This window comes from Anolis sagrei, chromosome 1, assembly GCF_037176765.1.
Source record: "Anolis sagrei isolate rAnoSag1 chromosome 1, rAnoSag1.mat, whole genome shotgun sequence".
NCBI lineage: Eukaryota > Metazoa > Chordata > Lepidosauria > Squamata > Dactyloidae > Anolis > Anolis sagrei.
The window spans coordinates 44,605,670-44,629,583 of NC_090021.1; the positions used below are offsets into that span (position 1 = coordinate 44,605,670).

The following is a 23,914-nucleotide window of genomic DNA, read 5'->3' on the forward strand; positions in this document are numbered from 1 at the left end:
TCAAAAACAAAATGTGGGTACATGTGAGGAATTTGGATAATTGAGTTGTTTCAGGGGCAAGAAGTGTGTGTGTGTGTGTGTTTCTGGGGGGAGGGTGAATTTCAAGCACCGAATCCAATTTAGGAAGGATCTTAGAATGTATCTCAGCTGTTTTGCAAATGAATGCTAATGTTCTCTGCAAAGCCTTCTAGGACTGTGAATCAGAACTCATTTCAATGCAAAACCTCCTTCAGCTTTATCACTGGTTTCTAATCACTGATCAGAGATGGGAGAAGAAGATCTCTTTGCAAACAGGGAGTCCTTGAACTGAACTAGGACCACAACCTGGAGGTTCCATTCATCAATGATAATGTTATGCTATCTAGATACCAAGTTAATGCCTGCAAAGAATAATGATAAAATAGAGAAGCTGGAATCAGAGATATCTTTCACTACAAAGGTGAAATTGATAAGGGATTCCATTACTCCTCTCAGTTTCACCTCGCAACACACAACAAAGTATTTGGGCAGGGGGGCCTGTCAGTTTGAACACTAACTTAAACAATGTTTGTAGGGAAATCAGTCTTATTCAGGCTAGGGATGCTAATACTCAGCTATTTCATCCTCACTTGGAAAGAGGAATAATTTCTCCATAATTCAAAGAAAACAAATATTTCTGTTTTCAAGAAATTATTCTGTGCAGAAATATATGTTTGTATGGTTGTATTTTTGTTTGTTTGTTTTTTCACACAAAACCCAACAAATACCTTGTGGGAAAGTAATCTTACACAACAAAAATGGCTCACAACAAAAAAATTCGCAAGACAAAATCTTGCGCAATAAAAGTGTTGTACAGAAAAATCAATCTTACAAGATTAATTTGTGTGGTTATTTTTATTGCAAGGTTACTGTTCTCTTTGCAATATTTCTTTTCTTCATGATTACTCCTTTTTGTGTGTATAGAGAACAACACTTTTGCACAAAAAAACATATGGCTGTTCAACAGATCCTAAATAAAATTCAAAATTGGCATGATTCCCATGTTAGGATTGGACTTCTATTTGCCAAGCCACACACAAAATCAATTGTTATAGTTAATTGAATGCAGTTTACCCTTCAGATTCCTTTTTTTTTTTCTCCTTTTGCAATATTTTCCCTATCTTAGTTGCCTCCCGTGATCTGTGAGGGGGCAGCAAGGCATGAGCCATGTGGGTAGAGCTATGTGGAGTATCTGGAAAATCTACAAGATCTTCACTTACTTATTGACTAGTGGTGGCTGTGGTTTTGATGCCATTGGGATGATAAATTTGTTAGGCCTTACTACGAACCTTTAAGGAGTTTTCCAAGATCCTGAAGCTACTTTGGGGACAGAACTTGCCACTTTTGTTAACTCTTTTAAAATCTGACCTAAAATCTAGATGCTGTTCTATTTCTAATCACCAAGAAAGACTTTTAAAGAAATTTAACAGTTGGGTCATTTGCATGGAAGAACAACATGTTTTATCCTGTCCTTCACATCAGTTAAAAAATGTCTTGGGCCATCTTAGGCCTCATCTATGTTGCCATTATATAACTGCATTATATGATTAGTGTAGAATTCATATAATGGAGTTCAGTCTGCATTATAATATTATATGGTCAGGTCACATATAATATAACCATATAATGCAGTTCAATCTGAATTATAATGGCAGTGTAAATGGGGCCTTAGAGGGAAGTTCCAGCATTTTTCTCTCCAATGCAAAAGTAGTGGCAGCTTTGGGGGGAGCTTAATCTTCCCTTAGGACTATTTTTGAAGCAAGGGAAAGAAAAGTGTAGGTTATGGGGTCTTAATGCCTGTCCCTGAAGCAGTTAAACTCTTTAAGTTCCTTTTCTTATTTTTTAAAGAATACCTCTGATTATTGGATAACCAGTCACCAGCAAATGGGCCAAATGTTAACAAAGCTATCTAAAATTGCAGTGGTTTATGTTCACCATCCCAGAAACTATGCCAAACTTTTTAAATTGCCCACAATACATCTACAACAAAATAGTGGCCAGAATGGCACAACATGTCCATGTGTGATGATATAGCCTGCAGGGTGTGCTGGGAATGTTGTCCCCTCTGCAGTAGATTGCATATTCTTTGAAATAAAACAATATATAAGTTGTAAGGTCCCATCAAGTATCTCCTAGTATAGCATGTAGTTGGAAGCATAGCATTCAAATTCTTATGCAAAGAGGGGGGGAAACCTTGCTTGCCTGGCCTAGATCTTGGCTCTCAATCTCAAAGCATAGCACAGAGATGATTAATTCAAAGCAAACTGAGCTAGTCCTTTTGCCTCTTCTTTAGATGTTCTCTCTCCTTGTATGTATGATTCCAGCTGTCTTTTTAATTATTACACTGAGGGAAACGGTGAACAGGTTTTAAAATGTTCACGCTTTGTTGCATAAATTGTACATCCTGTATATGAGTAAATAACATCTTGCATTATTGTCTGATAAATTAAACATTTTAAGCTATATGATTTCTGTCCCCAGAGAAGGAGAGCAAGCTGCCTTAATATTTATTATCTTCTTGCCCAGTCATCTTAGCACTAGCTTTTGGAGAACCTTAAAATGCCAGTACTGTACATATTTGACAACTTTGGAATAGCTAGACCCACCTCAGAAGCTTTTGGCCCACTTCATAAGTGTGGAGTTCAGAGGAAGCTTAAAATAGGTAGGGCATAACCAACAAATTCCAGACACCCAGTCGCCACAGTACACATAGAGAATGCAGTACTGTACTGAAGATCCCAGGGCAACACAGAAGCTACTGTCTTAGCAAGGTTAAAAAAAAGCTGTTGATATTATCATAATTTCCCCTTTGAAAATCTTGGAAAAAATAAATTATTTTGGACAGAATGCCCCAGCCACTGTCACCAGGGGCTGCAGAATTCTCCGTTTTACAGTTGGCTCTCTGTATCCATGGATTCAGTTACACATGGCTTGAAAATATCTTTTCTAAAAGGCAAATCTTGATATTGCAATCTGAAATAAAGTATACCATTTTATTATGCCATTGTTGACTTTAACACACAGGGGACAACCCCCCCCCCCCCCTACCCAAATGCTGTTTCACCAGCAATCATGGTGAAATGGTAGGTCTGAGACACAACACCGCTCTGCTGCTGTCACACCTCCCTCATCACATGGGGGAATAATTGCCCAAACCGGGCAGATATCAGTACAGTTCCATTGGAGCCAGCACAACACGGGAAGGTTCCCATGTTTGGAGTGTTCAAGAGTGCTTCTAGCCTGGATAGAAGCAAGGCATCTGCTGGAAGTCACACAAGTCTTGTGATGGCAAGCATGGGGCTCCATCCCCAAAGGGGGCTTGAAGTGTCCTAGGAAATTTTATTTAGCCACTGTGATGAGGTCCATTATATAATAGTACTTGAGCATGTTGATACTTTGGTATCCACAGGAAGTCCCAGAAGTAAGTCTCAGTGGATACCAGAGGCCCACTGTAGTTCAATAGAAGCTTTTCCAAGCTGTATGTAAGGAAAGTTGGAAAATCCATCCACAGCTAAGTGCCAAAGGAAGTGAGTTTGTGCTAATTGGGTTTTCATCAATAGCATTACATCTTAACCTCAAGAAAGTGTGTAAGAAGCCCTAGGTAACTTGCACATACAGAGTTGTTTTACTGCTGTAACAGAAGAATAATTCCTCTTAGAAAGAAATTGAATCATCTTGACATATTTCCGTGAAGTTAGTGGAACAGGTTAGATTTGAAGGCTTGTTTGTATAGAGGGAATAAGTTAATGGAGGGATAATATTTTTACCTCAACTGCTCCATAATGGGGGCAATCAAATCCTTTCAGGTAATGCAGCAGAAAAATAAATCAATCCCTGTTTCTTGGCAACCTCTATAAACTAAAATTCTCTTTCTGTGGCTGTTTAAGCCTAATGCTTCCTGGCTTTAGAGATGCTAGATGAACTAATCCTCCTGGAAAATTTTAATTTATACCTCTCTCTGGTCATTTTATTCTGTTATTTCTTTTTGACTGGAATGCCAATACCTGCCCTCCAACATTTCACCAATAAAACTAGGGCATGTGTGGTTAAACTACATCACAGTGTGGTCAAGACAGAATGTGGGTTTTTTTGATGGGGAAGAATACACAAGTTAAGAAGGTTTTATGGTAGTTTCCTTTCCCCATAATCTACTGTAAAAAGTCACCCCTGCTCCCCTCTCCCGCACTGCTGAGCTCATGGAGTTCTACCTACTTTTTTAAAAAAGTCAAAACATCAACACCCAAAATAAGTGTCAATCGAGCCATAGCTGAATGTGAATACTGTCTCTTATCAATAAAAAGGGAAATTTCTCTGAACAGATAAAAGCTTACCCATGTCCAATGCAACCTAAAAGAAGCACAGACCCCTTCTTTGCCATCACACCACTTCTGACCTTTTTGAATGCCTGGGAGCAGAAATGTTAGAATGGGGCAGATGACACCCAAATGTTAGAAATGGGCCAGAAAGTAGTTCTCCCCTCCCAGATGGTAGGGAGGGAAAAGTTAAATACATGAGGTCGACTTATATATGAGTATATACAGTATATAATTATACTGTTACATTCAGGGTAGAAGTCCATGTGGATCCACAAAAGATCTTCGCAGTCATTTATGGACCCATCAGTAAGACTATACCTTGGGAAGACAATAATACTCAGGCATGAGTGATATTTTTTTTCATGTCAGGAGCAACTTGAAAAATTGCAAGTTGCTTCTGGTGTGAGACAATTGGCCATCTGCAAGGATGTTTGCCAGAGGACACCTGGATGTCTTGATGTTTTACAATCCTTGTGGGAGACTTCTCTCATGTCCCCACATGCGGAGCTAGAGCTAACAGAGAGAGCTCATCCATGCTCTCCCTGGATTCGAACCTATGACCTGTCAGTCTTCAGTCCTGCCGGCACAACAGTTTAACCCATTGCGCCACTGGGGGCTCCATGCATGATTACCTATGATGATTAGCAATGCCTAGTTTCTTGAGAAATATTACAAATTCCTTTTTCTCCTGCCCTGTAAGAAAAAAAGAAAAAGGAGAAAAAGATTAAAATTTACTTCTCTCCTTCAAACCCAAAGACATTTGTGCAAAAACAATTAGCCATCTTCTCACTATGTAACAATTAAAGTCTTAATTTCCGCCATGTAGCTACATAATTATGCATTCAAACTAAATTAACTAAACCTTGTAAGCCCTCTGCTAGTGCTGAACTATGGTTCCCATTCACTTCCCCCAAACATGCTCCTCATCTTTAACATGGTCCTCTCCAAGCCAGTGTCAGTGGGTGAGAGTTTCATGTCATTTGTTTTTGAAAGCTGCATCAAAATTATCCATGCCATAACCTTTTAGCATAGTTTAGAAAAGGATAGCATGGTTACAGTCGCTCACCAACTGCTAGGGCATTTTGCTCAATTAGCTTCCCATCCAACATAAATCAAGAGTGTATGTGTACTGGTGAAGTGATTGACTTCATTAGGAACCACACTTATGCAGTCTCTGCGATAATGCTAGGATTTGTCCAACTATTTTATCTTAGTCTAGTAAATTCATAGGATACCAGTCATTATTTGCAAGTTAAAGAACTCAACATTTTAAAAACTAAAGCTCTGGAAAGGTGAAACTGGCAGACTGCCCTATCTCTAATTATAATTGATATTTAATGGATGTCTCAATCATGACTGAGCTATGAAATATAGTCTTGGGCTATAATCTCTTAGATTCAGTAGCTAGAACTAGGCTCCTCCATGCATATTTGTTAATTTATCAGTACATAATTGTTTCAGATTCCATTGCATTTTTGGGCTGAAGTGGATTCAGACTTGATTGCTCTAAATCTTCCTGGAAGAGAATGGGAACACTGTGGTTTTCTCTCCAGGGGAGGTTTTTGTTTGCCTTCTGTTCAAGCCGTATATCCAGTTTCTTCTCCCAACTACTTCAGTGTTAGCAATTTCCTCACAACCGCTCCATATTTTGGTCTCAGTTTTCTACTCTGCATTGGCTATACCTTGATTGGCTGCAGAAGTTTTTATGGCTCGATCTGGAATTTCTCATGATTTTTTTATAAATATGATGTTTCCAGATGGATGCATGTTGCAGTGCAAATTGAGGGTGTACATTTTGTGAACACCCCAACCTCAAGATGGCTCAGAAATGGATTTTAATGTCTATGTGGAAGATAAAGCCAAGGAACCTGGACAGCTAGAGGAATTTGTCAGAGAAACTTTTGTTAAAAGAGACACCTCTTATCTGAAAAGTTCTTTGATTACTTTGATGGCTACAAATTCATTTTAACCCTTACTTTGGATGCTTGATCTATTTATTATTTATTTAAAGCATTTCTATTCCACCCTTCTCACCTCGAAAGGGACTCAGGGTAGAGCGCAACTTATAAGCAACAGCAAACATTCAATGCCTACTACACCATACACATACAAAAACATTAAAATCACTTATCTTGACATTATTTATTTTATTTATTTACACTATTTCTATCCTGCCCATATCAGCCCGAAGGCGACTCAGGGCGGCATTAAAATCCTCTGTTTAAAACTGTCTTAAACAACCATATCAAACCTGGTTGGCATACTAAGAGTTCCTATCGCTGCCTCATTACACAATTAGAGAACAAAAATATTCTCCCAATAAAAGTCAATACTTATATAGTTTTTGGTTTTCCACAGATGTTTGTCCAGTCTGGAAATCCAAATTTGCCTCACAATTTATCCCAGGAATGTATTAGTTCTAGCTCAGTTACATAACTGCTGTAGTAAATCTGGTAAATGTGAGCTGAGAGTGGGATCATAACCTACTTTGAGGAGTTTGTTATATCTGGAGTTGATATTTAAAGCACTGAGGATGTAGTGTTGTTTTGCAACTACTCAAAACAAAGAAATGCAACTTCTGTTCTGAGACCTCTGCTTATTCAGTATACAGATGAAAGCAGATGGCTGGCTTAATAATTGCTTTGCTCAAAGCACTTCCCAGTGCTCATATAAACAAGCAAATCTAAAGTGAATTTGGGATTAAACAAAGTAGAGAGTTTATTTTGTGGTATGTTGGTAAGGGGGACACACCGAAAATGTGCAGTTTTAAAATCAATTTGATATTTATCTACTAGGGCTGGGCAACCACGGAAAAAAATGTTTCTAAACTCGAATCGTTTTTAGGGGTTTTTTGCGTTTCGTTATTTTAAAGAATTCCGAAATTTTCCTTTTAAAAAGTTCGATATTTACGAAATTTCGTTAATATTAACGAATCAATTCGTTAAAATGGCGGACGCGGTTGCGCAACGTGAAAATAATAGTTTTAAATAATAGTTTTAACCTCGGAGAAGGAAAGAGGGGGGAAAGAGAGAGAGAGAGAGAGAGAGAGGAGGGGGGAAATCTCTATTCTGGTTTGACAATGCTTCTCAATAATAATAATAATAATAATAATAATAATAACAAAAACCCCTTCTGCCTTCATGCATGTAAGGCACAGTGAAAGCACTACTGAAAGATGGCCATCCATTCTTAATAATAATAATAATAATAATAATAATAATAATAATAGTTTTAACCTCGGAGAAGGAAAGAGGAGGGAAAGAGAGAGAGAGAGAGGAGGGGGGAAATCTCTATTCTGGTTTGACAATGCTTCTCAATAATAATAATAATAATAATAATAATAACAACAACAACAAACCCCCTTCTGCCTTCATGCATGTAAGGCACAGTGAAAGCACTACTGAAAGATGGCCATCCATTCTTAATAATAATAATAATAATAATAATAATAATAATAATAGTTTTAACCTCGGAGAAGGAAAGAGGGGGGAAAGAGAGAGAGAGAGGAGGGGGGAAATCTCTATTCTGGTTTGACAATGCTTCTCAATAATAATAATAATAATAATAATAATAATAATAATAATAACAAACCCCCTTCTGCCTTCATGCATGTAAGGCACAGTGAAAGCACTACTGAAAGATGGCCATCCATTCTTAATAATAATAATGATAATGATAACAATAATAATAGTTTTAACCTCGGAGAAGGAAAGAGGGGGGAAAGAGAGAGAGAGAGGAGGGGGGAAATCTCTATTCTGGTTTGACAATGCTTCTCAATAATAATAATAATAATAATAATAACAAACCCCCTTCTGCCTTCATGCATGTAAGGCACAGTGAAAGCACTACTGAAAGATGGCCATCCATTCTTAATAATAATAATAATAATAATAATAATAATAATAATAGTTTTAACCTCGGAGAAGGAAAGAGGGGAGAGAGAGAGAGAGAGAGAGAGAGAGAGGAGGGAGGAAATCTCTATTCTGGTTTGACAATGCTTCTCAATAATAATAATAATCATAACAGTTTTAATCCCTGCCCAGGAAGGCAGGAGGTTAGGCAGGCAACAGGCAGGTCTCTGAGTGCTGCACTGCTGTGTCTCTTTGCCCAATGCACGCAGGCCAGAGTGAGGAACGAGGTGAGGTGACGACAGGAGGAGAGGAGAATTTGATCCACTTAAGCAGAGGCCAGGGACCCGGAAATGGGGTAAATGCCGACCGCTTGCAACCAGGGAGAGGGGAGGGAAACAACTATAAAACTTGCACCAGACATACGGAAATAATAACGAAACAATTACAAAACAATTACGAAATAGATTTAAAAATTCGTTTCATTTTTTAGTTGCTCCTGAATGGTTCAATATCGCTTCGTTATAAAAAAAAAACGAATTATTAACAAATTACGAAATTAACGAACGAAACCACCCAGCCCTATTATCTACCTCAGATTTTTTTTCTATCTGTACAGAGGGATTGGGATGGTTAGTGCTGAAAAATATGGCATTGAATAATTATCTATGCAAACATCTTGAATGTAGTTGGAAGCTCTACAAAAAAAAACACAAAAAGCCTCAAGATATTGTATTGAGTTTCCACAAAACAAAATTTTGATGAACTGGATCCCATCCTTTAAAGCACAATGCATTAGACTTACACTTTTGTACTTATAAAAGTATAAACTGATAGAATCACGTTTGCTGTAAACAAATTTTAAAGAGAGCAGGAGCAAATAGTGGGAAGATATGCTATAACAGTGGTTTTCAACCTGTGGGTCCCCAGATGTTTTAGCCTTCAATTCCCAGAAATCCTAACAGCTGGTAAACTGGCTGGGATTTCTGGGAGTTGTAGGCCAAAACACCCGGGGGACCAAGTTTGGGAACCACTGTGCTAGAGTGTATTGCAACTATACAACATATATTTGTCCATGCAGAGTATGAGAAAATTGTTATAAATGGATTGTAATTTTGTTCTCTTGTTGTTACCCATGTGCAAAGTATTTTTCCTACACATCTTATATTAGAAGATCTCAAATTCCAATATCAAATATTATTTGAAGTATGTTCAATATACAGTGGACATACTTCACTCTAGATTGGTAGCTTTATTTTATTTTTATTACACTTGACTTCCAAAATCCCAAGAAACCCACAATGATTCTTCTCTTGCTCTCTTCCTCTTAAAGTCTTACAAGCTCCGTGTGAGATGAAGTTGGTTATGCATGCACAATGTGCCCCCCCAAATAGTCTTTCTGAATACTATAGCCAAGCAGGTATTTCAATGGAGGGACTTATTTTACACTACACAAGTATTAGCACTATGATTCCACTTTAACTGTTGCAACAACAACTGGTCAAATCTGGGATTTGCAGTTGAGGAAAAGATACTTGGAATCAGGCATGTAGCCAGGGGGGGGGGCTCGGGGGGGCTTCAGTCCCCCCCCCCCCCCGAAATTCTCATGGTGGTTCGCGAAAAGGCCTTACTGGTGCATTATTTAAACTGTTATGTTTATTCATATCATGATCTGATCACCATACTCAATATATCCCATATGCATGGGGGTATTGGGGTAATGATACAAAAGGTTTGCTAGGCTAGACCCTCTTTCACTCAGACTCAGCCCCCCCCCCGAAACTCAGCCCCCTGAAACCCCCCCTGAAAATTTTTTTAGCCCCCTCCCCCCCCCCCGAAACGAAATCCTGGCTACGGGCCTGCTTGGAATCATCAGCAAGAGTAATCTAGTGTTCCCAAACTACCAGTCTCCAAATTCCACAGAACATACCCATGGCAGTTAAATTGGAATCACACTACTATAACTGTGTAGTAAGAAAGGCCTTGAGATCTCTCTAGTGCCTGTCTGACATTATAATCACTACTATGTTGTTTCATCTTATAGAATCAACAGTTATTCTCTCCAGTGTTGCTGAACTCCCCATGTGGCTTGCCATAAGTATGACTTTACACGACATAACAAACTTGACATTTTGGGGGTAGGAGGAAAATACAAACAACAGAGCGTGATTTCAAATACCTCGGTCGTGTCTTCCGTTGCCTTTGTGCATATGGCTGAAACACCCACAAATGGGATAAATGTGGCCTCTAAGCCAAAGAAACAGCATAGAGCTGAAAACAGTAACATTTTTTTTGCAATACATATTTTTATTTAGCCTTATGGTGCCTACAGTTCTATCTCACACCTCCCAAAACATGTTGCTGGGGGAAGGTAAGAGAGGCACTCTAAATGTTTTTGTATTTGAAATGATCCACCTAACAGCTAAAGACTGTTTATTTTTCAAATGTGTTGTGTAATATCCCTCCCCAGTTACATGTTTGACTTTACATGGCTAACCACCTGCTTTTGTTTGGGGAAAACAGATGAATGCATGTAGTGGGAGATTTGCATGAGCTAATCATCACAAGGGGAGCAGCATTAGCCATTTGGTAGCATTTGTGCTCTGGAAGAGTTGTGTGCAGCATATAATATAATACAGCTACTTTGCCTAATAATATAATACAGCTACTTTGCCTAATAAAGGAAGAAATAAGGGCCTTGCCACTGCTAGGAAAATATGAAGCTGTGGAGAGTGTAAATTGATGACCAAAATGAATGTTTTGCAATTACTGGGTATAGGACTGAGCTTAGGGATGCGCAAAAACACATCCCTTTAGATTTGCAGAGATTTCAGCATTCCAGCAGGCTGACATATATGTACAAAAGTATCCTAGTTGGAGTTCCTACAAATCAGATCTAAATTGCTGTTGTGCCTTATTTTCAACTTCCCATTGTGATCCGTATTTGAAAAGCACAAGCAATGTTAGAGATGTGGATCACTTTGGTGTCTTACTGGAACAATTGGATCTTTTATTGTGTGTGCCCTATCTAATTGCAAAGACAATAGTGTATAATAACAAGTTGTGAAGTATTATTATATGCACATTGACATCTTTGTCTAACAGCTTGGTTTATTCAGTGCTGCTTCTTTCATGGAACTTAGGATAATGTCCACAAAAGCTCTATCTACACTGGCAAATTATACGGTTTGAAACTGCATGATTTTGTCAGTGTAGACACATATAATGCAGTTTAACTGCATTAAAAGCATTATATGAGTCTACACTGACCATATAAGACAGTTTCAAACTGTATTACATGGCAGTGTAGATGGGGCCAAACTTGCTGCTAAATGTGGTTAGGTATCTATAAATGTAAAAAAAAATTACATTTGGCCACAGAAAATCTTGGATATTCAGAGCATCTTAACTAAATCAGTTATGAGTTTATGATTATCAATAGCCAATTACTAAAAAGATAAAAACTTTTCACATGGATTGTGTTTTCTTGTCTTCTAACCATGAGCCAGGCCTGGACAGACCTTGGAAACCTTACATTTTTGACCACAACTTACATAATCTTCCAACAACTTCCACAAGCCATGGTAGCTAGGGGATTCTGAGAGCTATAACCTTGAAGAATAACATAGCCAAGTTCTGAGTCAAATCATACTTCTCACAATAAAGAGGAAGGAAGGGGAACAGGAGGAAAAAAAATCTAGCAGCACCCTTGGCAGTAACTAGTATTATTTTCATTATAGTATTATTTTCACATGCACTCTCAGGGATATAAACCCACTTCTACAAATGTAGTACCATAGGTTTCTAACCTCTCAGGATTCTAAGGCCCCTTCTACATGGCCATATAAAATCCAAATTATCTGCTTTATACTAGATTATATAGCAGTGTAGACTCAGATAATCCAGTTAAAGCAGATAATGTGGATTATCTGCCTTGATATTCTAGATTATCTGGTGGTATAGAAGGGGTCAAGAAGCTCCAGAGATATTTTCTGTATTCAGCTTGATGACATATGAGAGGTTGTTTTTGTCTGATTCCAAAAGTTTCCTCTCTAATGAGCATGATCATAAGAGCTTTTGCACAGTTTTACTTTAAGACCATTTTGTGCAGAAAATGATCTATTTTACAATAAAACACTGTTTCCTGCAGATACAAAATCCAACTCATTTTTGCAAATTCTGTTGTTGTTGTTGTTGTTGTTGTTATTGTTGTTACCAAAAAAGTGGAAATGTGGTAAATCTTACAGGCATTCACTATTTTCTTGACAGGATGCCTGAATGTGTCAAGAGAACTTTTCTGATCAAGAACAAGACCGTTTGTGAGTATTCTTTATAACTGTACTACATACACAGAGCATCCAGATGACTATCTTTTTCCACAAGATTATTATTATTATTATTATTATTATTATTATTAGAAACATTTATATTCTGTCCTTCTCAGCCTGAAGGGGACTCAGGGCGGAGCATGACATACAAATGGCAAATATTCCATGCCAGGACATAAAATAACTATAAAGATATGTAAACAATAAAATCAGTCAGATCTACTTTAAAATTGACTATTTAAAACCATCTCAAGACACCATGCTGGCTCTGGTCAGTGAAGTAGGTTCCCTATTATTGCATCATTGCAGTGCTCCAAAGGCTTGGTCCCACAACCATGTCTTTACTATCTTTCTGAAGGACAGAAGGAAGGAGGCTGATCTGATCTTGCCAGGAAGAAAGTTCCATAGCCAGGGGGCAATCACAGAGAGGGCCCAATCTCTCATCCCCGCCAAATGTGACTGTGATGGTGGTGGGATTGAGAGCAGGGCTTCCCCAGAAGATCTTAGTCTTTGTGGTGGTTAATAAAGGGAGATACCTTCAGACCGGTAAACTGGGACGGGGCCATATAGGACTTTTTAGGCCAAAGCCAGCACTTTGAATTGTGCCCAGTAGCAAACTGGCAGCCAGTGGAGCTGATGTAACATGAGAGTTGTGTGCTTCCTGTATGCCACCCCAGTTATTAACCTGGCTTTACGAAACAACCGCATGGACTATTTGAAGCCTCCATGTAGAGTGCATTGCAGTAGTCTATCTTGGATGTAACGAGAGCGTGGACCACCGTGGCCAAGTCTGACTTCCCAAAGTACAGGTGCAACTGGCACACAAGTTTTAATTGTGCGAAAGCCCCCCTAGCCACCACCACAACCTGAGGTTTGAGGCTCAGCAATGAGTCCACCAGAACTCCCAAGCTGCAAACCTGTGCCTTCAAGGGGAGTGTAACCCCATCCAGCACAGGCTGTAACCCTATAAGTTGTTTGGTCTTGTGACTGACCAGGAATACCTCTGTCTTGTCTGGATTCAGCTTGTTCAGTTTGTTCACTCTCATCCAGACAATCACATTGGCCAGGCTGAGAAGGGAGGAGAGAAACAAGTGAGGGACATAAAAAATACCAATCATGTGGGAGAAAAGGATTAGTGTTACCAATTTAAAATACTCCAGGGTTTACGATTTTCATATCCCAAGTAACTTTACTTTCCCCCCCAATGGCATTGCATCTTCCATACACCAAGCAGCCAAGCTTTCAGCTACAACCACATACTCCTTAGAATACATTTCTTTTTAAAATATTCAAAAGTCAGGGAAGTAAGTTTTTGACTTAATGTTTATATTGCATGGGTGAGAGGGCAGCAGCCTCAGGAGCATAAATGTCTTCTACAAGAATATCATAAAATGTTTACACCAGCACAAGACCTATTGATTTAAGTGCAAGTCACCGATAGTGGATTTTAGCACTACCTTCTGCCTGGAGAAACAGCACAGTGCATGATAGACAATCTATTCAGCAGAGATAGAGACACACTTAGGTGTTGTTTTCAGATATCATTGTTGACATAACTACTATAAGTACATTTTTGGCTGGAAGGTAATTCACTTTGGCTTTTTCCATCTTTGTCACTATCCTGAAAAAAATCACAGATCACAGACTGTGTCACTTGTTTTGTTCTTGTTGGTGTGTAGGCTGTTGGCTTCTTAAGAGGCCAGGAATGATTAAGGAACTGTCATACTGAAGATGGAGCAGGCTAGTCTCCTAGTCTGGAGACTAGGGGTGCATCAGGACTGTAGAATTAATGCAGTCTGACACCACTCCAATTGCCATGGCTCAGTGCTATGGAAACATGGAAGTTGTAGAGGCAACAGCATTCTTCAACAGAGAAGACTAAAGAGCTTGTAAAATTACTGCCAGTTAGTAGCATCAAACTGCATTAATTCTGCAGTGTAGATCAGTTGTTCTCAAACTGTGCTCCTTCAAATGTTTTGAACTTCAGTTCTTACAATTTATAACAGCTGGTAAGCTGGCTGGGATTTCTTGGAGCTGAAGTCCAAAACACCTGGAGGAGCAGTTTATGAAACACTGGTATAGATGCATCCTAGGATATGGCACAATGGATTTAAATTGCAGGAAAAGAGGTTTCACCTGAATATTAGGAAGAACTTTATAGCAGTGAAATATGCTGCCTTAGAGTGTGGTGGAGCCTCCTCTGAGGATTTTGAAACCATGGCTGTATGTGCAGCCATCTGTCAGGAGTGCTTTGATTATATGCTCCTGCAATGCAGAATGAAGTTGGACTGGATGACCCTTTGAGGCCCCTTCTACACTGCTATATAAAATCCAGATTATCTGTTTTAAACTGGATCATGAGTCTACACTGCCATATAATCCAGTTCTAATAAGATAATCTGGATTTTATATGGCATATTTCATTGCTATAAAGGAGCCCCAGTGGCACAGTGGGTTAAACCCCTGTGCCGGCAGGACTGAAGACTGACAGGTCGCAGGTTCGAATCCAGGGAGAGGCGGATGAGCTCCCTCTATCAGCTCCAGCTCCTCATGCGGGGACATGAGAGAAGCCTCCCACAAGGATGATAAAAACATCAAAATCATCCAGGCGTCCCCTGGGCAACGTCCTTGCAGATGGCCAATTCTCTCACACCAGAAGTGACTTGCAGTTTCTCAAGTCGCTCCTGACACGACAAAAAAAAAACCTGCTATAAAGTATAGATGGGGCTTGAATCTCTTTCAACTCTGTGATTTTAGTTTTGGTTTGTTCTTATGTCACCAGTAGCTGTCAGTATTTGAGGGGGGAGACCAGATGAATGACACCATGGGTGCACCTACACTGCAGAAGTAATACAAATTTACACTAGTTTAACTACCATTGCTCACTGCTATGAAATCATGGAAGTTGTGGTTTGATGAGGCACTGCAATATTTGACAGACAAAACTAAATAAACATTAAAACTACAACATTCAAGATTCTATAGCACTGAGCCATGGCAGTAATGTCTACTTACATTTATTCTAATGTAGATACACCCTCTGTTGACATGGGCCCCTTCTACACTGCCATATAAAATCCAGATTATTTGCACTGAACTGGATTATAAAGCAGTGTAGACTCATATAATCCAGTTCAAAGCAAATAATGTGGATTATCTGATTTGATAATCTGAATTATCTTATTCAATAATCTGAATTATATGGCAGTGCAGAAGAGGTCTAAGTGGCAAGTGGCTAATTTAATGATTATAGTCTTATTTTAGTCTGTTAGAGAGTCTGAGAACATACATTCTATTTTTCGTTTTAACTTCTTCCATCCATTGCCTGCGGTCTCAGAAAATTACCCACAAGAAAAGTGACTTTCGATATACAAAATAACAAAAACCAAAGAAATATCTTGAAGTAATCTGGATGATGGTGGATTTTTCATGCCAGTTATGTAAATTATAAATGCATTGGGTGGAGGGGGGGGGGATAAGCCACTCCTTACCCACATCAAAGATGTGGTGACATCAACCCTACTAAGGAAAAATATCGATTTTAGATGTGATGTGTCTCCCCTGTTTTCTATGCATGAGCTGTTTTATCTCACACAAGGTATTATTGTATATAGTGAGTTTTAGTACTTTTCATTTTGTTTGCTAGGTTTGATGAGTTTTTACAGAACTGTTTATGATGAAAGTAGTACTGAGTTTATTTTTTAATAAAGGAAATGAGGTCATGCAGTTCCAAATAAATGAAAAATAAATGAATACATATGATTGCAGAGAAGGGAGAGAAAACTCTAGAGCAGCCAGGATCTCTGCAAACATTATTGTGGCCATTATGTAAACTGTGGTCCTGTCATATCAGTGATATTTTCCCAGGCCCCATAGTAATAATGGAAAATTTAAAAGCCTTAAATCAAGTTTAAGTCTTGGAGGAAAATCTCAGTCTATGAGTCCATTTCCTGGTCCTTCCTCACCATTACAGAGACTTCACATTATTTGATGTGAATGTTGGGGATGTGACTATGAAAGAAGAGGAAGACAACATGGCTTGGCTTGTTTTGCAGTCATCTTAGTCCCCTTCCACATTGCCCTATAGCCTAGGATCTGATACCAGATTATCTGATTTAAACTGAATTATATGAGTTCCTACTGCCAGATAGCCAGATAATCTGGGATCAGACCCTGAAATATAGGGGCAGTGTGGAAAGGACTTTATCTCCAACCACACATTCAAGACCAAATCTCATACTAGTGATCTCACACTCATGAACAAATTGGAGGATCCATCCAGCATGGATATTTTTTTCCTTTTACCAATTAAAATGTAGGATCTTAATCAAATATTTTATTTATTTATTTATCGTGTCATCAGCAACCATTGTATTACAATTCTAACAGAGCAAAACAAACACAGAGATTAAAAAGAAAAAGAAAAAGAAAAAAAAACCCACACAGATTTTGTAAATTTGGTATTTGGTTAAATGTCCTTTGACCAGTATCTGGCCACTTGGAGTGCCTCTGGGGTTGCCGCAAGAAGGTCCTCCATCGTGCATGTGGCAGGGCTCAGGGTGCATTGCAGCAGGTGGTCAGTGGTTTGTTCTTCTCCGCACTCGCATGCCGAGGATTCCACCCTGTAGCCCCATTTCTTAAGATTGGCTCTGCATCTCGTGGTGCCAGAGCGCAATCTGTTCAGCGCCTTCCAAGTCGCCCAGTCTTCTGAGTGCCCAGGGGGGAGTCTCTCATCTGGTATCACCCATGAATTGAGGTGCTGGGTTTGGGCCTGCCACTTTTGGACTCTCGCTTGCTGAGGTGTTCCAGCGAGTGTCTCTGTAGATCTTAGAAAACTATGTCTAGATTTAAGTCGTTGACGTGCTGGCTGATACCCAAACAGGGGATGAGCTGGAGATGTCTCTGCCTTGGTCCTTTCACTATTGGCTGCTACTTCCCGGCGGATGTCAGGTGGTGCAATACCGGCTAAGCAGTGTAATTTCTCCAGTGGTGTGGGTCGCAGACACCCCGTGATAATATTTTGTTAATTAGCTATATATCAACTTAGGAGTCACTTTGCATTGTTGTTCATTCATTCAGTCACTCCCAACTCTTCATGCCCTCATGGACCAGCCCACACAGAGCTCCCTGTCAGCTGTGGCCACCACCAGTTCCTTCAAAGTCAAGCCAGTCACTTCAACGATACCATCCATCCATATTGCCCTTAGTTGGCCCCTCTTCTTTTTTCTTTCCATTTTCACCAGCATCATTGTCTTCTCCAAGCTTTCCTGTCTTTTCATTATGTGGCCAAAGTAATTCATCTTTGCCTCTATATCCTTCCCTTCAGTGAGCAGTTGGGCATTATTTCCTGGAGTATGGACTGGTTTAATCTTCTTGTGGTCCAAAACACTCTCAGAATTTTCCTCCAGCACCATAGTTCAAAAGCATCTATCTTCCTTCACTCAGCCTTCCTTATGGTCCTAGAATCCTAGAATATGGCACCTAGATCTTAGAATATATAAAACACAGTTCCCAAAAAAACTCTGGGGATGCTTCCAGGCAGGGTTTAAGAAAACTGCTTCTTTGTGAGTTTAAGTCCCAACGAGAGCCAAAAGACCTGGGCTTTCCGGGAGGTTGTCTCTATTCCACTGCAGTAACTAATGGGCTGGAGTGGGGCCATCCCAACTGCCCTCCAGCCTTTTGGAGAGGCTTTGGCACAAGCCTTTGGTGGCCTGGCTCTCCTTTCTTTGACTGGCTCCAATTTGCAATGGTGCAGTTGTAGAATTTGCTGTAGAATTTGAAGAGGCACAAATAGAGGGCGAAAGAGAGAAATGTGCCAAGAGGAAGGCACATCAAGCCAACCCCAAGCGGGACCACCTTCCACCTGGAAACCGATGTCCTCACTGTGGGAGAAGATGCAGATCAAGAATAGGGCTCCACAGTCACCTACGGACCCACTGCCAAGACAGTACTCTTGGGGGATCATCATCCTCGGACTACGAGGAATCGCCTAAGTAAGCAAGTAAGGTGCAATTGTGCTCTTCCAGTGGCAATCCAACCACCAACATGGACCCTTTCCATTTGCAGGGCGATTTTTCAGGAAAGAAGAAATCTATAGCATTCCGCAATACAAAGCTGATCCCTATGGAAACCTCTTCATCCTCTGATGACAGCTGTGACAGTTTTGGCTCCGATAAGTTTGCAAACACAAAATCAAATTTCAAGCCAGAAGTTACAGAAGAAATGGCCAAAAATTCTAGGGAGGATTCAGATGACGAATCATTCTGTGGCTTTTCAGAAAGTGAAATTCAGGATGCATTGAAACTGGATACTGATTCTGAAGAAAATGATGAGTGTGATGAAGATAAACATTGACATAAGAGACCACGGAATTGCCCTGTCCCTCTTAAAGTTGCTATGAAGTTTCCACCTTGAAGATCTTAGAGAGGGGAGGCTGAAATAGCTCCTGCTTCTAAACTTCCCTGTGAACTGGACCTGGATTCAGATTCTGATGAAGAAAGAGACCAAAATTCTTAGAGAAAAGAGCTTTAAATATAAAGGAAAACAAGGCCATGCTTGCAAGATTAATGGCAGAATTGAATGTCCCTGGAATGTTTCCTGGGAAAGGTGTACTGACAACTCCTATTTTGAAACCATGGAGGACTCCCAGGAAATCATTTCCCAAAAGTGCTTTATGGAGGAATCCAGAGAGAAGTTCTAGGCCTCATACCAGATCGTGAACCCTGATTGAAGGCCCTCCAAGCCCCATGTCAGACAAACAGGAGGAAGATCCTTACATTTTAGTGAGAAGGAGAACATTGGATGACTATTCTGAGGATGAAATGGATGCTCCCAGAAGAAAACGCTATGACCCTTCCCCATGTTATCAGTCCAGTGGAAGAAATAACCCAGGAAGAGTAAAATAATATCTGTGAAGCTGCCAATGATAAAGTGTACAACCATACAGTGGAGTCCACCTGTCATCAATGCCGCCAGAAAACTATAGACACCAAGACAAACTGTTGCAACCCAGAATGTATAGGAGTACAGGGTCAGTTTTGTGGGCCCTGTCTTCACAACCGCTATGGAGAGGAAGTCAAAACTGCTTTGCTGGATCCAGAGTGGTATAGCACACCCTGCTGTGGAATCTGTAACTGCAGCTACTGCAGGCACGGGAAGGATGCTGCGCAACAGATGTTCTGGTTTATTTGGCCAAGTATCATGGTTATGACAGCATCCATGCCTACCTGAAAAGTCTGAAGCAAGAACTTGAAATGCAAGAATGAAAATACTGACACTGGCTTGCAATCAACATACACCAGTTTAGCATTCTCATTAAAGTTTTCAACATTAAAATTTTTTGTATTTTTTTTTACAATTTCAGCATCTTTTAAAAGGGAAACAGAAGTAATTGACTCATTTGTGTCATTTGACTGGCATAAGATATTACAGGATGTGAATCTGCACTGTTTTCAACTAGAAGTTGTTTAAATCCCATACTGTGTTATTTTATTAATTATACTATGCCAGCTACATGAATATACTTGCTCAACTTACTTGGATGATACAGAAAGGCTCTGACTTGCCAAAGGAGATAGTTCTGCTGGTTCTCAGTGCTAGGACCTAGCATTTTTGGAGATAGTTTGAAAGGAGACTTGGGCACTGGGGGGTTGCATGATCAAGAGTCTGTGGCTGAAATCTTATGACCTTAGCAATAGCGTAATTAGGCTGAGCCATATACTTTGGGTGGTCTCTTTCCCCCTCCTCATTTCCTGCTCTTTTTGTTTGTGGGCAGGCAAGATTGCAAAAGCAGTTGGCTATGTGCCCATAGCCAGAGCATAATGATGACATCAGTGCTGAGATCTCTAGGGGACCCTGGTAGATCTCAGCACTCATGTCATCATTTTGTGGAGGTATAGTCAGATGGATTTGAGATCCTGCCGGCTCTCCGTGAAGCAAGGAATGGTGTTGATCATTGCAGTTCAGTTAGAGATAGTTCAGGTTCATCTGCCACAGTGTAGACTGGTTATGGAGAGCATCTTATTTCAGGAATTGAGTGTCTATACTATTTTAGGTGGCATTTTGTTGTTATAATGGGGGTTTGCACTGCAAGCATCAGTAACAAGTGGGAAACTGTTGCTTTCAATTATGCTAAAATTGCCCTCCAAAGCTTTAAAAGAAAATAAAAACTTAAAAGAAAATAAAAAGCAATTTGTTCCCATCCTGCCTCCTGGTATGTCATTGGTACTCTAGATGGCTTCCAGAGAGGCCTAATAACAGCATGGTAAGGTGCCCTCCTCATTTCCCCAGGCTTTTGGAAGCCCAAAGAACCAAGGTGGGCTGTGGGGACTGATCCCAGGACTGTGGAAGCAGTCCCATAAGTTAGTCCCAACTGGCCCTATACTCCATTAGACCCAGGAAGGCTTGGGTCTTTTAAGTTTTTATTTTCTTTTTCTTTAGACCCAGGAAGGCTTGGGTCTAATGGAGTACCAAAGTAACTTGGGACAAAGCTGGGTTTGGATGCCTCAGGTAAAAGTACAACAGGGTCTATATTTTGGGCCTTGCCTGGAAGGGCCCTGGGATATCTTCATGATATTTCCTAAGGTTTTCTGGGAGCTGTACTCCTTCTATCCCTATAACCTATCCAGGATTTGCTTTTCTGAGTAAGAAGCAGCCTTTCAGTCTACTTGTGGTGCATGAATATGCAAGTTTGTTTACTGAAAAATGTATTACTTTCTTGGTAGCACACAGCTCTGGTCTATGAGAAGCAGAAAAAGTGTTGTGTTGATCCATAATCAGTTCTATGGATCAGTTTCACTTGATCTAGAATAAGATTTTACAAACAAAACTTTTGCTTCTCACAGTTTACTCCATGAGGAGTTAAGAGCTTCTTAAGGACTGGTACCATATTTGTGCCCATTGTCTACAACTTTTTCACTCTTCCCTATAAGCTCTTCAAATACCTGCATCAAGTGGCTTGAGAATCAGCATCTGTCTCTGGACCATTACATTGAGTAACAATTTCCTAACAGATATTCCTTTTATGTATGTGATTTTTTTTAATTAATGTTTTCAGGTAATAAAATTATTACCCGGTAAACACAATTTGCTGTGTTGAATGAAAAAAATGCAACAAAGTCTCATACAAAGTACCAAGAAAACCTACCGGAGTAGTAGCGGTGGTTATAATTAGAGTGAGCAGCACATTTCTTTAAATGTTTACCTGTCCCCTTCCAGACTGATGCTTCAGGGGTGAGTTCACTTTATTCCCCAGTCTTTCCTGTCCCATCTTTCAGTAGTATCAAGCTTGGAGTAATGCCTTAAATAACTACCCTATACTTAGGTGAAGTTCCTATAATAAAACCCAGATTCTTAATTTTTTCTTAATTGCCCCCCACCCCAATTAAGCAACCAGAACTCTCTGTTTTAAAGAATGAAGGAGGAGGATAACTGTAAATCTCTCTGTCATGCAACAACCCCAAGGTGGTGAACGTGTGATTAGTGTGAGATATTCCAGTTTAGTTCTGCCCTTTTCATTTTGCAAGAGAAATTGTGATAAGATAAAACCTTGAAGTGAATGTGCCACCCATGTTAATGTCTTCCTCTGCAGGAAGCCCTGTTTTTCAGCATCCAGAGAAAATAGCATACTAACAGTTTATTTTATGAAAGGAGGCTGAATATCATTGTGTCAGCTTGACATTTGTTTGCACCCTCCAGTAGCAGGAAGTCTTTTTCAAAGTGTTTGAGTTTTTTCTCCATGTTCTACCCCCTCCCATCTATGTTGTGAGTGTGTGCGTGTGTATGTGATTGGCACCAAGAGGCAGGGAGAAGGAGAGAGGCTGAAAGACTGAGAAGCAAGCACCTGAAGCTCTTTTGTTTTCCTAACTAGGCCTACAAAAGTGTAGGAGTTCTTCAAATCTGCACCTTCCCTGGGGAGATAGACAGAAAGGTCAAGCCTTGCTTTCACACTGTCATCTGGTTTGCTTTTCAGCTGATTTCCCCATAGATGCTGTCAACTCCTTCCCAGGACAGTAGAGGGTTGGGGAGCAAAACACACCTAAACTTCAATGCACCTATTCTCAAGGTCAAAGGATTTTATTCAATAAACTGGTAGGACACAATTTCTTTTTCAGATCAGACTTCTAACTGTAGTTGTTATGACATTAATATAGTCATGACTCCTCTACTTTTGGTTTGAAAGCTGGGTTTCTGTGACCACAGGAAATGTCTTGAACTGATGGCAGGTTAAAGAATATTCGCACCAGAAGGGACTGTGCCAGCAAAGACTATTGTACAATTATATTCAGCCAACTGTATTTGAAATGCATAATGATTAATCGGAAATTGACCTAGAAGGAATAGGTCATGTTCAGAAAAGCATGTGGTTCAGCTCTAAACTTAGTGCTGTTAGCTCACGTGGCTAGATCTTATCTAAAGATTTCAGTAGATATTAAATCAAATCTTCTGTCACTGAGCTAGTTCCAATTATCATATTGCAGGGTTTTGTTTTGTTTTTGTTTTTTGCTGAAATATACAAAAGTCCTTTGATTAACATATGGATACCAGTGTTATGCCCACTCATATAAGTGATGATTAAACCAGGAAGCCTTTTATTAATGAATGTTAGTTTCCTGTGAATATTAAGGGTGAATGCTCAATTAGAGGTTTCCTGATTTACCTTTAGTTGTGCATTTTGCAGGGATAGGAGGAAATGGGCTGTATATGTGGTCAAAACGCCAAAATATTTTAACTGAAATGTAGCTAATGAATTGTTAGGTAGATAAGCCAATTATTGAACCAGTTTTCCATTAGCAAAATGCTTATTTTCCTTGTGTTCCTACCCATACAAAATCAGTGACTAATAGAGTTGATCAAGTAATTATTATAGACACCTTAATCTACTTTTCTTATACTCAGTTTCTTCTGAGTGTCTGTGAGAGATACATCCTTGCCCAGAATATCATTATGAGAAATTGTGGAAATGACCAATGCCACTGAATTACCCCAGTTCCGGTCATTGCATGCCATAGTTGTATTGGAGGACCTGGAGGTTCAAAGAGAGAGGTATTCTTCCTATGTGTGTGGGTAAATGAAACCACAAATATTGAATTCTGCAGTTAACAAGGTGCTTACTGTATATCATAAATGCATAGGCTTTGTCCCCTCTTCTATCACAATCTTTTGTTTTGGAAGGTTTTCAGTTAACAGAAGAGTATACGTACTTCAGGGCTGGACCTAGACTTTTAGCTGCATGAGGTGTTTTTTTGTTTGTTTGTTTTTTGGTCATGTCAGGAGTGACTTGAGAAACTGCAAGCCAATTCTGGTGTGAGAGAATTGGCCGTCTGCAAGGACATTGCCCAGGGGATGCCCAGATGATTTTGATGTTTTATCATCCTTGTGGGAGGCTTCTCTCATGTCCCCGCAT

At 39.7% G+C, this 23,914-nt stretch overlaps 1 protein-coding gene and 1 pseudogene across 4 annotated transcripts in view; both read left to right on the plus strand.

Moving 5' to 3' along the window:
• LRFN2 (leucine rich repeat and fibronectin type III domain containing 2) overlaps positions 1–23,914 on the plus strand; it is a 358,506-nt gene that overhangs the window by 194,482 nt on the left and 140,110 nt on the right. For 2 of the 4 annotated variants that reach the window (XM_060754100.2, XM_067464185.1), the window contains exon 2: positions 12,452–12,501. The exons of 1 other annotated variant lie outside the window; for it this stretch is intronic. The gene's annotated coding sequence lies outside the window, so the exon portion shown is untranslated. Of the gene's footprint in view, positions 1–12,451; positions 12,502–22,480; positions 22,600–23,914 lie in introns of all 4 variants that reach the window. One more of the 4 variants, XM_060754101.2, reaches the window with a different exon arrangement.
• Positions 18,556–19,800, plus strand: LOC132776463 (cell division cycle-associated protein 7 pseudogene; annotated as a pseudogene).